Here is a 5,995-nt window from a genome sequence, read left to right as displayed (position 1 = left end):
AAGATTGGCTGAGGCAGAAGTTATTGTCTCAATGCATTGCTGATATTGTTGAGATGATCCATGTGGTAAGCTTGGGGTCTGAGAAAACATATCAGCATTGCATTCTGAATGCTTGTTGGAGGCTCCAAGATGGTAGCAGGAGAGTTGACACATGAACTTTCATAATATTTCAGTCTCATAACCTAGGCAGGAGGGTTTAAGAGTTTATTGCAGGCCTATAAACCGGCCACTAGGTGTGCATTGGTTCTCTTCTTTTTCGTATCGTCTTTGGTTATTTAATGCATTGCCAGTTTAGTTGGACCAAAGGATAAAATGATTGCTAGGCTGCATTTAGTTGCGAAATATTTTGAGAGAATGAGAAAAATTTACCAAGCTTTGTAGAAGGGAAAGGATTTATTTCATGGGATTGTAGCTTTTGGTGTTTGGTCCAAAAAGAGAGAAGAGACAGGATGAAAGAGAGAGGAGAAGGGATGCAACTAAGAGAGAAGAGATGAAAGAAAGTAATTCTTCCTTCGATATTTTTTCGCCTGCCTTGAACACATCTCAAGGGGGCTTTTTATAGGAGGAAAACAAACCAGAAACCAGATTTACAAAACCAGGGGTGCACACAGATTTACAAAACCAGGGGTGCACACAGATTTACAAAATCAGGGGTGCACACAGATTTACAAAACCACTCATAGCTGAAAGTAAAAGGTGACAGGATATAAAGCTGTCAGTGAACCACTCATTTGTTCACTGTATACATAAAGATGTCGGTGAAGCTATTTCTTCACGGGATGGTTTTATCCTGAGCTTGATGTGACCACAGTCTTCCCTTTATCTGTTTTTGGGACAGATTTGACTGCTCCCTTTTGTCCAGGTCTTCGGGTGAGAATAGTTTGCCATACTTCCTCCATTGGAGTAGGAGTATTCTGAACTTCAAGATCTTCATTTGGATCTTGTGCTTCTCCTGCTAAGCAATCATAAGTATTACTTGTGTTTTCGGGAGTATTTGATGAAGATTGTTGGGAAGAGGCAGACTTCATAGATTTATCATCAAATGCTTCGAAGAATTCCTTCTTGATTTTCTCTAGGCATTTTGGCTTTACTTCTTCTTCAGATATATTAGGATATCTCCTACTTAATTTATGTTTCATGGACATAAATAAGTTATCATCATCAGTACTGGATTGTTGAGGAGATCCAAATACTTTTTTCTCCTTATAAAGATGAATATTTCCTTTGATGGTAGTTATTATGCCATCTAATTTGTCTTTGGGCATTCCTACCCACCATTTGTAAAAAGCATTTCTTTTTAGTACTGGAATATTATTGGAGTCAAATCCAGTAGATAGGGTCCACTTCCAGATCCAGGGGATTCTGTTCTCTATGAAATAGATCATAGGACAAGTAGTAGTGCATATTTGATCATCAGTCATTTTGTTGATGACGGGATGATTGTCCACCCATTCTTCAAAAAGATCTAATAATTCTTTAGGTAATATTTTTAGATCAGGGCCGAAGAAAGTCCACCATTTGCTGAACCAACCCGGAATGGGTTTGGCTAGAACATCAGGATGTACCTGTAAAAACCAAGAGTGCTTTCTCTTGAAATTTTCATAAAAAAATAAGTTAGTGAAAGCCTCGACGTAGTCCCAGTAGGTCGCCATAATTTCATAACCATACTTGGTTATCATTATTGGCCTGTTGGGATCTAATCCCCATTCTTGTGGCTGCATGATCCTGCAAATAGTACATTTACTATAATTGATATAATTATTTATATTATTATTATGGAAATTGTGATTAATTTCCACAGATTCAGTAAGGAGCAATAATTTCTCCATTATCTGTCTGTCTTTGTCTTGCATCGAAGGATATCCTTGCTCATCAAAATATTTTTGACGAATGCACCATGGGTCTTCCATTTGTTCGATATCACTTGGACTCAGGTACATTATAATAGTCTCGCAATTATTTTGCAAGAATGAGGTGTCAATAGTATTTTCTTGAAGCACCTCTTTCATTGTTGGTTTAGATGATGATGAAGAAGAGAGATTTTCTCTTGCAGCATTTTGCTGTTCAACCTGCTTTTGTTTTGGTCGTCCCAAGTAGGTTGCTAGGTCCACCATCTGTGGTACCCTTTCTGGCTGTTTATGAAACAGAAAATTTGCTGTATTCATGGGAAGTGCATTGGCACTGCGTCCCCTGATTCCTCGAGAAGAATTTCTTCCTCGAGCATATGCTCCTCTAAGAGGAATCATCCCTGTAAAAATTCACGTGTTAAGAAATCTGGAAGAGAATTTTCTTCGGATTTAATGTATTCAATATTAAAATCAAAAACAGACAACTGTGCCTGCCATCCAGCAAAGATTTGCTTGGATACTAAATTTTTAACATCTTTTTCTATGATCTGTTTTGCTGCTGTGCAGTCTATCCTCAACAGGAACTGTTGATTTAACAGATCACTTTGAAATTTTAAAATACATTTAACTATTGAAAGCATTTCTTTCTTGATAGTAGAATACTTCTTTTGAGTTGGATTCCATTTTCCAGAAACAAATATGACAAGAATTTCTTTGTTATTACCAGGGTCTAATTGCTTTAAAATTCCTCCGAATCCGATATCTGATGCATCGGTTTCGACGATTTTAAACCAATTAGGATTAGCTAATGTTAAGCAGGGTAAACTTTTTACCTTTGACTTAATTTTCTTTACCTGCTTGGTGTGCGAATCACTCCACGGAATCGGACTTTTATTGAGCCTTCCATATAGAATAGCAATATCTTCTGCTAGATTCTTATAATAATCAGATATATAGTTTAAACTTTCTAGGAATCTTTGAATTTGCTTATTATCAATTATTTCATCAGGAAATTTTGATGCAAATTCAATACTTCTTTCTATTGGAATTATTTTTCCTTGGGAAATATAATGTCCTAAAAACCTTACTTTGGTTTGAAACAAGTTTATTTTTCTTTGTGATATTACTAAACCATTTTTATGGGCTACCATTTTGAAGTGTTTAAGATGTTTAATATGACTGGCAAAGTTTTGCGAAAATATCAAAACGTCATCTATATATACAATTATATATGGTATGTCATTAAAAATTTCATTCATAATTTTCTGAAATTCAGAAGGGACATTTTTTAATCCAAAGGGCATTACATTCCATTCATAATGACCAAATGGTACTGTGAAAGCAGTTTTATATCTATCAGATTCTTTGATCTGAATTTGCCAGTATCCTGATTTTAAATCAAATTTTGAAAAGATAATTGCTTCATTCAGTCTTTCTAACAAATCTCTTTTATTTGGTAATGGATATCTTATCCATTTTAACACTTTATTTAAGGGCTTATAATTGATTACTAATCTTGGATTTCCTCTTTCTTTCTCTGCATTTTTATTAACATAAAAAGCAGTACAACTCCAAGAAGAAGAAGATTTTCTTATTAGTCCTCTTTTTAGAAGCATTTCTATCTCAGTTTTACATAATTTTAAATATTCTTGGTTCATCTGAGTTGGCCTAGCCTTAGTAGGAATATTTTGTTCCTTAAATGATTCCTCATAAGGTAAACTGACTTGATGTTTTTTTCTATCCCAAAAGGCATTGGGTAGTTCATTACAGATTTCATTTTTAAACTGATTCTCTATTTCATTAATCTTAATTTGATTATATGGTTTCTTTAAATCTTCTTCTATATTGTATATTGTCATTTCCTTTTTTAAGAAGTTTAGCTGATTTTCCTTTTTTATAAGGATGTCTTTGATTTCATTTATCATTTTGGTATGTGGATCCGTTATAAACAGAAATACTAACGGCTTTCCTTCCTTCTGGGCATAGATTCCAGAATTATCTATTTTTGTTATTGGCATAATATCATTTAGAAAAGGAGTTCCCAAAATTATATCTTGTGTTAAATTTTTAACTAACATAAAAGATGTTTCAATACAAACATCTTGATTACAGATATGTGCTTTAGGTATTTTATACCTGATTGGTAACTTATTTCCTCCAGCTGCAGTTAATGACTGTACTGTCTTTTGAAAATAAGTTGTTGGAATTAATCCTTCCTGGATGCAGTTCAGATCTGCGCCGCTATCTATTAATGCTTTGGCATTTTCTAGTACAAAACTCTTGTTGATTACTAGATTTATTTTATATACCATTTTTGGTGTGTTATCTGGTTTAATATATTTAAATAATCAGGAAGATCATTTGTTTCCTGTTTTATATCCTTATCTTTTATAAAGGATGTCTGAGACTCTTCTCTTGCATTTTCTAGGCTAGATATTCTAGTATTAAACCGTTCATTTTCATTTTTTAACATAGATATTTCTATTTTTAGCTGTTTTATTTCATGTTTTAAATCTTGTAAAGAAACAGGTTTTTCTTTTATCTTATAACTATTGAATCTATTCATAACTTCTTGAAACTGATATCCTTTATTAGGTAATATTAATCTTGACAATTCTCTGTTATTTGGGTTCTTTTCTATTAGAAATTCTAATAACTGTTTTTTTATATTGTGATCAGTAATTTGATCTATGACTTTTAATATCTCTTCTTGACTGTTTGTCAGTACATTTAATGATCTCATTCCTACAAAAGATTTCCAATAATCTTTGTCACATTGTACTGTATTACATTGACATTTATCTGACTTTGTTTGATCTTCTGATGAAGTATGAGCTTGAATAATTATTGTCTTCTTCTGAAGATGAGTTTATCATAAGTTTCATTAACTGGGTTTTCAAATTATCATCTATTTCTAAGGAATTAATTTTCCTTCGCATTGAGCATCTATTTGCATAATGCCCAAATCTACCACACCTATAACATTTAGGTTCTTCTTTGATAACTCTCTTTTTCTTTTTTCTCTTAATAGCATGTTTTTCTTGCTGTTGTTGCTTCTTTTTAAAGTATCTTCTTTGCTTATATGCCTTATACTCTTTACGAGGTGTTTTATGTACATATTTTTTGTACTTTCTTTTCTTTCTATTTGACCCTTCTGGGTTTTCTTGCATGTCATATGCAAATTGGTGACAGAAATCACCTAGTTGGTGTTTCTCTGTTTGTGCTTGCTTTTTTATTTGTTTTTTAAGTTTTAAATCATTACATATATTTAATCCTTCTTGAACACATACTCCTATAATTTGTCCATAGGTGTATTGTTCATAATTTATATTTATTCCACCCTGTCTATCTCTTAAAGTTTTCTTTATTCTTGCCGCAAATAAATATGGCAATCCATCTATAAATTTAGATTTCCATAATTCAGAGTTAGGATCATTTACTTGAAATACTCTGGCATAAAAGTATCCTTATACCATCTAAAATGCGTTAAAGTAGGGCATTTTAGATTAAGTAATAGAGTTCTCATTGAATCTCCATCTTTTAATTCTAATCCTACAAAATGTTGGATTATGGTTACACACAAAGTATATACCGCATCTTGTTCAGTGTCTATACCTATTGTACCACTGCTAGTTGGCCTATCTGGCTCTACCTTTATGGTTTTTATATGTCCCATAATTTCATTCCTTTGGGTGTCATTTAAATATGCCTGCCACCATCCTTTTAACTGACCTATAAATCCAGCTATTATGAATTTAACAATTTCATGATCAGTGTTACCATTCTGTTGGCAAATTGTTGAATACATCATTATTCTATGTATTACATCTAAAATCTGTTTATCAGACATTCCATCTATATTCCATTCATAGATGTGTTTTCCAGAATAAGAATTCTGAAATGGTTCTCTCTCCTCATGTAAGACATCTAATGGAGAGGGCCTTTTGTAATAATATTTTTCTAATGGTCTAGGTTCATATTTTATCGGATTTATTTTTAGTTCATTCATCTGTTATTCAAACTCATCTAAGTCTGAGATATCTTTTTCAGATAATTGTTCATCTGAATCTATTTTAAGAGTTTGTGCAATTTTATTGCATATTTCTTCCGAACTACTTTCGTCTGATTGTTCGCTATCAGGGTTAGTC

Source organism: Phoenix dactylifera, chromosome 9 (assembly GCF_009389715.1).
Source record: "Phoenix dactylifera cultivar Barhee BC4 chromosome 9, palm_55x_up_171113_PBpolish2nd_filt_p, whole genome shotgun sequence".
Classification (NCBI taxonomy): domain Eukaryota; kingdom Viridiplantae; phylum Streptophyta; class Magnoliopsida; order Arecales; family Arecaceae; genus Phoenix; species Phoenix dactylifera.
Note: the sequence above shows the minus strand (reverse complement) of the source record.